The following is an 8,048-nucleotide window of genomic DNA, read 5'->3' on the forward strand; positions in this document are numbered from 1 at the left end:
GGGTTGTTGCGGTCGTTCATACGGGTGGGGGAGGGGTGCATAATAGGGGGTGCAAAATAGGTTTATTAAATAAATTTGAAAACGTAGAAAGTCCTGAAATATAACGGTAATCTTTAGAATTTTTGGGTGTGTGTAGTTTGTTACTCCGTGTTGGGGGGGGTGCATGATATTGTTCTTCAATAAATGTTAAAGAGTAAAAATATTAGCAATTTAAAGGGGATCTCGATAACTATGTGTTATGGGAAGGTTGTTGCTGCGGGTTTGGGGGGGGTGGTGCACCATAGTTTTCGTCATCAAATATGCAGACGAAGACCTCGAAGCACTGTACCACGAATCTAGCTCATGAGTTGTGAGTGGGAGTTAGGTGTGCCTATGGTCGGGGGGGTGCATAAGCGTGTGATTCAACACAGTAGGAATCTGAGAAATCGCAGAACTTTACCGAGAATCTCAAGTCGGAGTGGTTCGGGGGAGGTAGGTGCTACGGGGGGGGGAGGGCAGACGAGTTTTCGTTAAAACAGTATCAAAGGAGACCGCTCAGAAATATAAAGATACTTTAGATAATGATTTTAGTGAGTGCGGTAGGGTCGACGTGGTGGGTGGAGGGGGGTCATAATAGGTTGCTTAAAAAAAGACGAAAACGGAGAAAAAGAAGAACTTTAAAGGGAATCTCTAGAATTCTGTATTGTGGGTAGGTAGTTGCTACGTTTTTTTTGGGGGGGGTGTGCAGAATAGGGTGATTCAAAAAATTTAAAAACGTTGAAATAGCAGCAAATTAAAGGGATTCTATAGAATTGTGTGTTGTGGGTATTTAGTTGCTACGTTTTGGGGGGGGGGTGCATAATAGGTTGCTTCAATAAAGTTGATAACGGAGAAATAGCAGCAATTTAAAGGCAATCTCTAGAATTGTGTGTTGTGGGTAGGTAGTTGCTAAGTGTTGGGGGGGGGGGGTGCATAAGACTGTTCTTAAAAAAATTTGCAAACGGAGAAACATAAGAAATTTAAAGGGAAGCTTGATACCTATGGGTGAGGCGTAGGTAGGTGTTTAGTGTTTGGAGGTGGGGTGCATAAATGGGTTATTGAATAAATGTGAAGACGGTGAAATATCAGCAATTGGAATGGAATCTATAGAAATATGGGTTGTAGGTAAGTACTTACCACGTGTTCGGGGAGGAGCGGGAATAAGAGGTTTCGTCAATAAAGTTGCAGACTAAAAAAGAGCAGTAGTTTAACGGGAATCTGGAGAAGTATGGTTTTTGGGTCGTCAGTTGCTACGTGTTGCGGGAGGTTGCATAATAGGTTTCTTCAATAAAGTTTAAGACGGAAAAATAGCAGTAATTTAAAGGGAATCTCTAGAATTATGGGTTGTGGGTAGTTAGTTACTACGTTTTGGGGGGGGGGTGCATAATAGGTTGCTTCAATAAAGTTGCAAAAGGAGAAATAGCAGTAATTTAAAGGGAATCACTAGAAATATGAGTTGTGGGAAGGTAGTTACTACGTGTGGTGGGGAGGGGGTGCATAAGAGGGTTCTTAGATTAAATCTTGAAACGGAGAAAAAGCAGCAAGTTAAAGTGACTAGTAATAAGTATGGGTTATGGGAAGGGTGGTGTTGCGTGTTGCGGGATGGTGCATAATAGGTTGCTTCAATAAAGTTGAAATCTGAAAAAGACCAGAAAATTAACGAGACTATCCAGTCTTTTGGGTTATGGGTAGGTAGTTACCACGTGTTGGGGAGGGCATAATAGGTTGCTTTAATAAAGTTGAAAACGGAGAAATTGCTGCAATTTAAAGGGAATCTCTAGAATTATGTGTTGTGGGTAGGTAGTTACTACGTTTTGGGGGGAGGGGGTGCATGACAGGTTGCTTCAATAAAGTTGAAAACGGAGAAATAGCAGCAATTTAAAGGGAATCTCTAGAATTGTGTAGTATGGGTAGGTAGTTGCTAAGTGTTGGGAGGGGGGTGCATAATAGGTTGCTTCAATAAAGTTGCAAACGGAGAAATAGCACCAATTTAAAGGGCATCTTTAGAATTATGGTTTTTGTGTAGGTAGTTACTACGTGTTGGGGGGGGGGGGGTGCATAATAGGTTGCTTCAATAAAGTTGAAAACGGAGAAATATCTGCAATTTGAAGGAAATCTATAGAATTGTTTGTTGTGGATAGGTAGTTGCTAATTGTTGGGGGGGGGGTGCATAATAGGTTGCTTCGATGAAGTTGAAAAGGGAAAAATAGTAGTAATTTAAGGGGAATCTTTATAACTATGTGTTATGCGTAGGTAGTTCCTTCGTGTTGGGGGGGGGGTGCATAATAGTGTGCTTCAATAAAGTTGAAAACGGTGAAATAGCAGCAATTGAAAGGGAATTTATAGAATAATGGTTTTTAGGTAGGTAGTTACTACGTGTTCGGGGGGGCGGGTGGGAAAAGTATGGTTATTCAAAAAATTATCAGACGTAGAAATTCAAGCACATTAAAAGGGATAAATAATTATTTGTAATGGGTAGTTAGGTGCTCCGTTTGGGGGGGGGTTGCATACTCTGGTGATTAATTTAATATGGAAACGGAGAAAGAGAAGAAATTTAAAGAGAATCTCTAGAGTTATGTGTTGTCGGTAGGTTGTTGCGACGTCTTGGGGGGGGGGGTGCATCAGAGGTTTCCTGAATGAAGTAGAAAAAAGTAAAACAGTAGTAGTTAAACGGAATGCTACAGACTTTTTGGGGGGTTGGCGGTCGAGCATCCGGGTTGTGGGGAGGGGGTGCATAATAGGTTGCTTCGATAAAGTTGGAAACGGAGAAATAGTAGCAGTTTAAATGAAAACTCTAGAATTATGGGTTGTGGGAAGGTTGTTACTGCATGTTGGGGGTGGGGCATGAAAGGTTGCTTCGATTAAAGCTGCAAATGGAGAAATAGTAGAAATTTAAAGGAAATCTATAGAATTATGTGTTGTGGGTAGGTTGTTACTACATGTTGGGGAGGGGTTGAAAGATAGGTTGCTTCATTAAAGTTGAAAACGGAGAAGTAGAAGCAATTTAAAGCGAATTTCTAAATTTATGGGTTGTAGGTAGGTAGTTACTACGTTTTTGGGGGGGGGGGGGTGCATAATAGGTTGCTTCTCTAAATTTGAAAACGGAGAAATAGAAGAAATTTAAAGGGAATCTAGAATTATGTGTTGTAGATTGATAGTTGTTATGTGTTGTAGGTTGTAGGTAGGTCATAAATTTAATCTAAAATCTGGTGAGGGTTAAAGTTCTAATAAATCTGTTTAAGTTAAAATGATATTAAAGTATTGATACAAAAAATAGTAAGTTATAAAAACCACCCCACCATAAAAAGAATAAAAAGCTGTTCATCTGGAAAAAAAATATGATATTTAATATTTTCTGCATAATTTTTGCCTTTGCATTTCTGACCACTATAGCGAGTGAGTTAGGCTTTGTATTGTAAAAAAAAATGATCTTCAACCATCTTTTGGGGTTTTGTATTCTTTGTAACTATTTGTATAGGTCAAACCATTTAGCATGTCGCCTAACTTTATGGCATCGCTTATTAACTATGATAGTAATGGAGAGTAGGAAATGAAGATTAGGATACAATTTGTATATTCGTAAAAGATGTATTAAACATTAAATACTAGTTCGTTTGGAAGTGTAACAAGAAAAATAGAACAAAGAGATAGGAAAACGTTGAAGACATTTAAAACGAGGGTTTTAAACATAGGCAGTCACTCATTAATTAATCACTATTTTTCTTTTTAAAAATGGTGTTTTAACGAACATATTCAACTTTGACGAAATCTCTAAAAAATTACTAAAAATCTAAAAATTTAATAATCAAAATTTCGCTTTTCATAATAATGTGGTGTATCTTTCCACTTTTTAAAGTTCAATATATTTTGGCTAAATTACAGGATTCACAACTTTATAAGAAAAAGGTTATTTCTTTATTTCTACTCCCGCCATATCTGTTTATTACACGATCGATGTCAACCTCAATATTTCGGTGAACGTTTATAATGGGTAGTCCTGTCAGTTTAGAGCTCTTTGTTAGTATTTCCTCTTCTATTCTTCCTAAAATATTCGAATAAAGACCAAAATCGTCAGAAAAATATGAACTCTAATAAAGATTCATGTAGATATGTGCTTCAAACTAAGTATATGAGTCGAAATACTCCTTAAACACAAATAATTATGTGTTTGTTATTTTTGTATTTAATAGGTATAGATTGGTGATTTAAATTCTCAGGGTTTCAAGCTGTGGTAGATTTCTAATTAATTTTTTTTAATCTTTAGAGTTTGTGATATTTAATTCAAACATTTAAATCTCGATATGTCTGTTGAGCACAAAAATAAAAATTTGAAATTCGGCTCTTAGCATTAAGTAAGAGAATTGTCCGGTAAAAATTTTGATTTATAAACAACTAGTTGTGGAAATATGATTGGATGGCGTATATCAAAACAAGTATAAAAATCCTCAGCGGTATATATAGCAGTTTATAAAATTTTATAGACAAATATATGCAATCCCTATACAGAAACATATTTTCTATCTGGTTGGTACTAAAAAGGGGAGAAATTCTGAAGTAATATTCTAGTTGCATTCCATTTCCGTGGTTAACTCATGTGGTGTGACTTTCCACTTTTTTCAACATTTAATTCGTAAATGTTTGAATAAAAAATCAATGCCATTCCATTGATTCAAACTGAGAATTCAGAGACCCATCTATACCGGATAGATAAAAAAAAACAAGAAAAAACACATAATTATTTGTCTTCTTTTATAAGCAGTTTTTCAAAAATCTATTTTTCTTAAATAATTACTCCGAGTTCTGAAGGACTATTTCGACTCATATACTTAGTTTTAAGTGTAAACTTCTACGAATCTTTATTAAAGTTCAGATATTTCTAAAGACTTACCTCTTATTTTAATGTTTTTGGATAAACATAAGAGGTGATATGTCATATAATGCAGAGCTTCAATTAGATAAAAATAGGCAGTAAATTGGCCATCATTAGCTCACCAAAATCCAAAACGTAAATTATTAATATCTTTGCACTTCTCATTCATTTACTTTCTATTATACAAATCCCATAAAAATACAACAATGTTGTAAAAACCACCCTGCTTCGCAAAAACAGCAAACCCAAATATTGTGACAGCCAAAAAAAGTAATGATATCAAATTATTCTCCTCTGTGCCATGGTAAGACTCGGAAGCAAATTTTTGACATTAAAAAGAAGGTTGAATATTAAGTTTTTCAGCCCTGTTGTGACGCCACAATACTGAAATATCGTTTCGACAGCATAAAGAAGTTAGGATTATTTCCCCTCCTTTTATTTCCCCTCCTTTTTATTACGAAATAAAAATTTTCGCCTCCCAGTTGGCTTTTGTGGTAATACGGACAGATTCCCTTGATAAATATAAATTTAAGTAACTATTTTTAGGCGGTATGCGTCATCAGTACTAACAGAGAGCACACAAAGTAATTGACACTTTGTTCCAAACTTGTTTGCAAAAAAAAAAAATAGTCTTAACAATTAAAAACTTATTAATAACTCAACTATTAAAAACCAATTACAAAAACATAACTTTCGTCCAAATCCCAACCAGAGCAAGTATCCCTAACCCTAAATCCGGCACTACGTTAGGGGGAGCGTGCCCCCCGTGCTCCTCACGTGGATCTGCCACTGGTCCGCATCACCGGCTTATTAGGTTCTTTCAGCTGTGAGTTGTTTTTTTGCTCAATAGGTGTATTCTATGTGCTTGCTATTTGTGTGTTTATGTGTTTTTCTATGTATTACTCTACTTTTTATACGTTTGAATAGGCTGAGTGCAAAACAAATAATAATAATAATATGTTTTTTTTGTTTAAAATAAGTATTTTTATTTAAAGGGCTTTCAATGCATGCCGGGTGTCTAAAAGCGGCTGAATCCTGCTTTTATAGGTAGTTTCATGTTTCCATGAAAACTGCTTTTGTGATGGAGTTTTGAAAATACGGTTTTTTTGGGGGTTTTTTTTTCTCCTAATCTCTTCATATTTTTCTTCTAATAATTTTTATGTGTTTAAACGCTGTTATTTCACTGTTTTTTTTAGTTAATAATTAATTCCTGTTTATGCTCATAACCTGCCTACCCACTCTCCCCACACACATTCCGTTTGCCTTTTCTATATATTTTTTTAATTTGTTTCCTGCTGATATTTTACTTTTTGTCCACGAGAATTTATGAAAGAAAAAGGGGTTTTATTTAAATAAAGCAGTTACATCGAAGGGAGCCTTTATCAACGGGGGAAAAAGGGAAAGAAAAAGAAAAAAATAATAAAAAATTGTGGAAGTTTATTAAGATGTGCTTTATTAATTTGTTTGTCTTTTGTATTTTTTTTTCTCTTGTTGTATTGTTTTTGTCTTTTTCTTTGGATGATTTAGCTAATTTTTCTGGTTTTGTTTTCCTCTTTTTACCCGTTGATAAAGTCTCCCAGGTGTGGAGTTGAAATATTCGGAATTTGTTATTAGTTAATGGTTTGTTGTAGTTTTGTTTTTAGTTCGTTGTCCCTGCTTTATTTAAATTAAACCTGCTTTTCTCTCTTAAATTTTCGTAAATGGAAAAGCAGTGCGGTCTTATCTACTTTTTATCCATTTTTATTTTTAGTTCATATTTATTGTAATGCCCTAATATCACTCCCCTCGTCTCTGAGTCCCTCGGTATATTTGTTTGCCTTGGTATTCTTCTTTAATCTCATAAATCTAAGAACTACTTTTGAAATTTTGGTTTTATTGCTTTGAAAATATTTCCTATAGATTGTGCATGTTCAACCTATTTATTATATTTAAACTGTTAATCTATGTTTGGTTCAAGCAACATATTTAGATTGCTTGTTACAATGGCTGGGAAAAAGGTCCGAGGTAATAATGAACGAAAACGAAGCACAAACAAGATCTGCGACTAGAAGACGTGCGACTACAAGCATCACAACGAATCATAAATGAAAATGATGGACAGCGAAGTCTGCTGTTAGAAGAAAAGCGAGGATTATATCAAATCGATGGTGTGGAAATAAATCTACGGTTAGAAGAAAAGCAACAGCGAGAATCACAACAACTCTCAGGAGAATACAAATCCTATAAAATTTATGATTCTGTGAAGGATAAACAAGAAAGATCAATTGAATTGACGCCATATATTTCTTAATTCGACTGAAATTGCTGACTCAGAACTTAAAACTTGGACTGACTTAAAACATGCTCATGACATTAAACTAAAGAATAACACGATAATTATGTTGAAGTGTAATTCGAGTATCACATATATACAAGCTTTCCGCGTGCCGAGTGCCAGTGACAGAGGGACTGGGAATCAGCTTCGAACTATCTAAAGTTTTAAACAACAGAGAATCGACTGTACATAGCAAAGCTGGATAAGCTTCCCTACTGTCAAATTAGTTTGGGAATCCAATAACATTGATTTTTGTTCGATTTATTGAGTTTTTTAAGGGACTGGGAAACAACTTCGAACTATCTAAAGTTTTAAACAATAGAGCATCGACTTTATGTAGCAGAGATGTATAAGCTTCATTACAGGTGGAGTTGAATTCCAATTGTCTCTCATTTCAAGAGCAAACGAAAAACTAAAATATCAAAACATAAATTGATTTTTTTTTTTTTATGACAATGTTTTCAAACGAAAACATCAGTATGTCTAAATTTTGTTATATGACAGCTATTGTTTGCTGGTAGATGTCAGCTGTGTTTGTAACTTGGTCGTGAATTTTCTGAAAGTGGGCTCATAATTCGTTAACGCGGTACGAAGTAATTGCGTTAAATACTCTTTTGAGAGTGATGCTTATGAACGGTGATATGATATTATAAAGATCCTTTTTGAAAAAAAATACAAAAAAATTCTATTTACATTTTTTTTTTCAAGAGCTGCATTCATTTTTTCAAATCACTGCACCCGGCTCGCGATCCGTAATTTGCCAATATGTAGTATTTACTTATAATTTTGACTAGGTCTATGCGATGTCCAATCAACTTGTTTTTTTAGGTTTTTTTTTATCAAGCC

This window comes from Artemia sp. Qi Xiang Cuo, chromosome 5 (genome assembly GCF_049724085.1).
Source record: "Artemia sp. Qi Xiang Cuo chromosome 5, ASM4972408v1, whole genome shotgun sequence".
In the NCBI taxonomy this organism is placed as follows: domain Eukaryota; kingdom Metazoa; phylum Arthropoda; class Branchiopoda; order Anostraca; family Artemiidae; genus Artemia; species Artemia sp. Qi Xiang Cuo.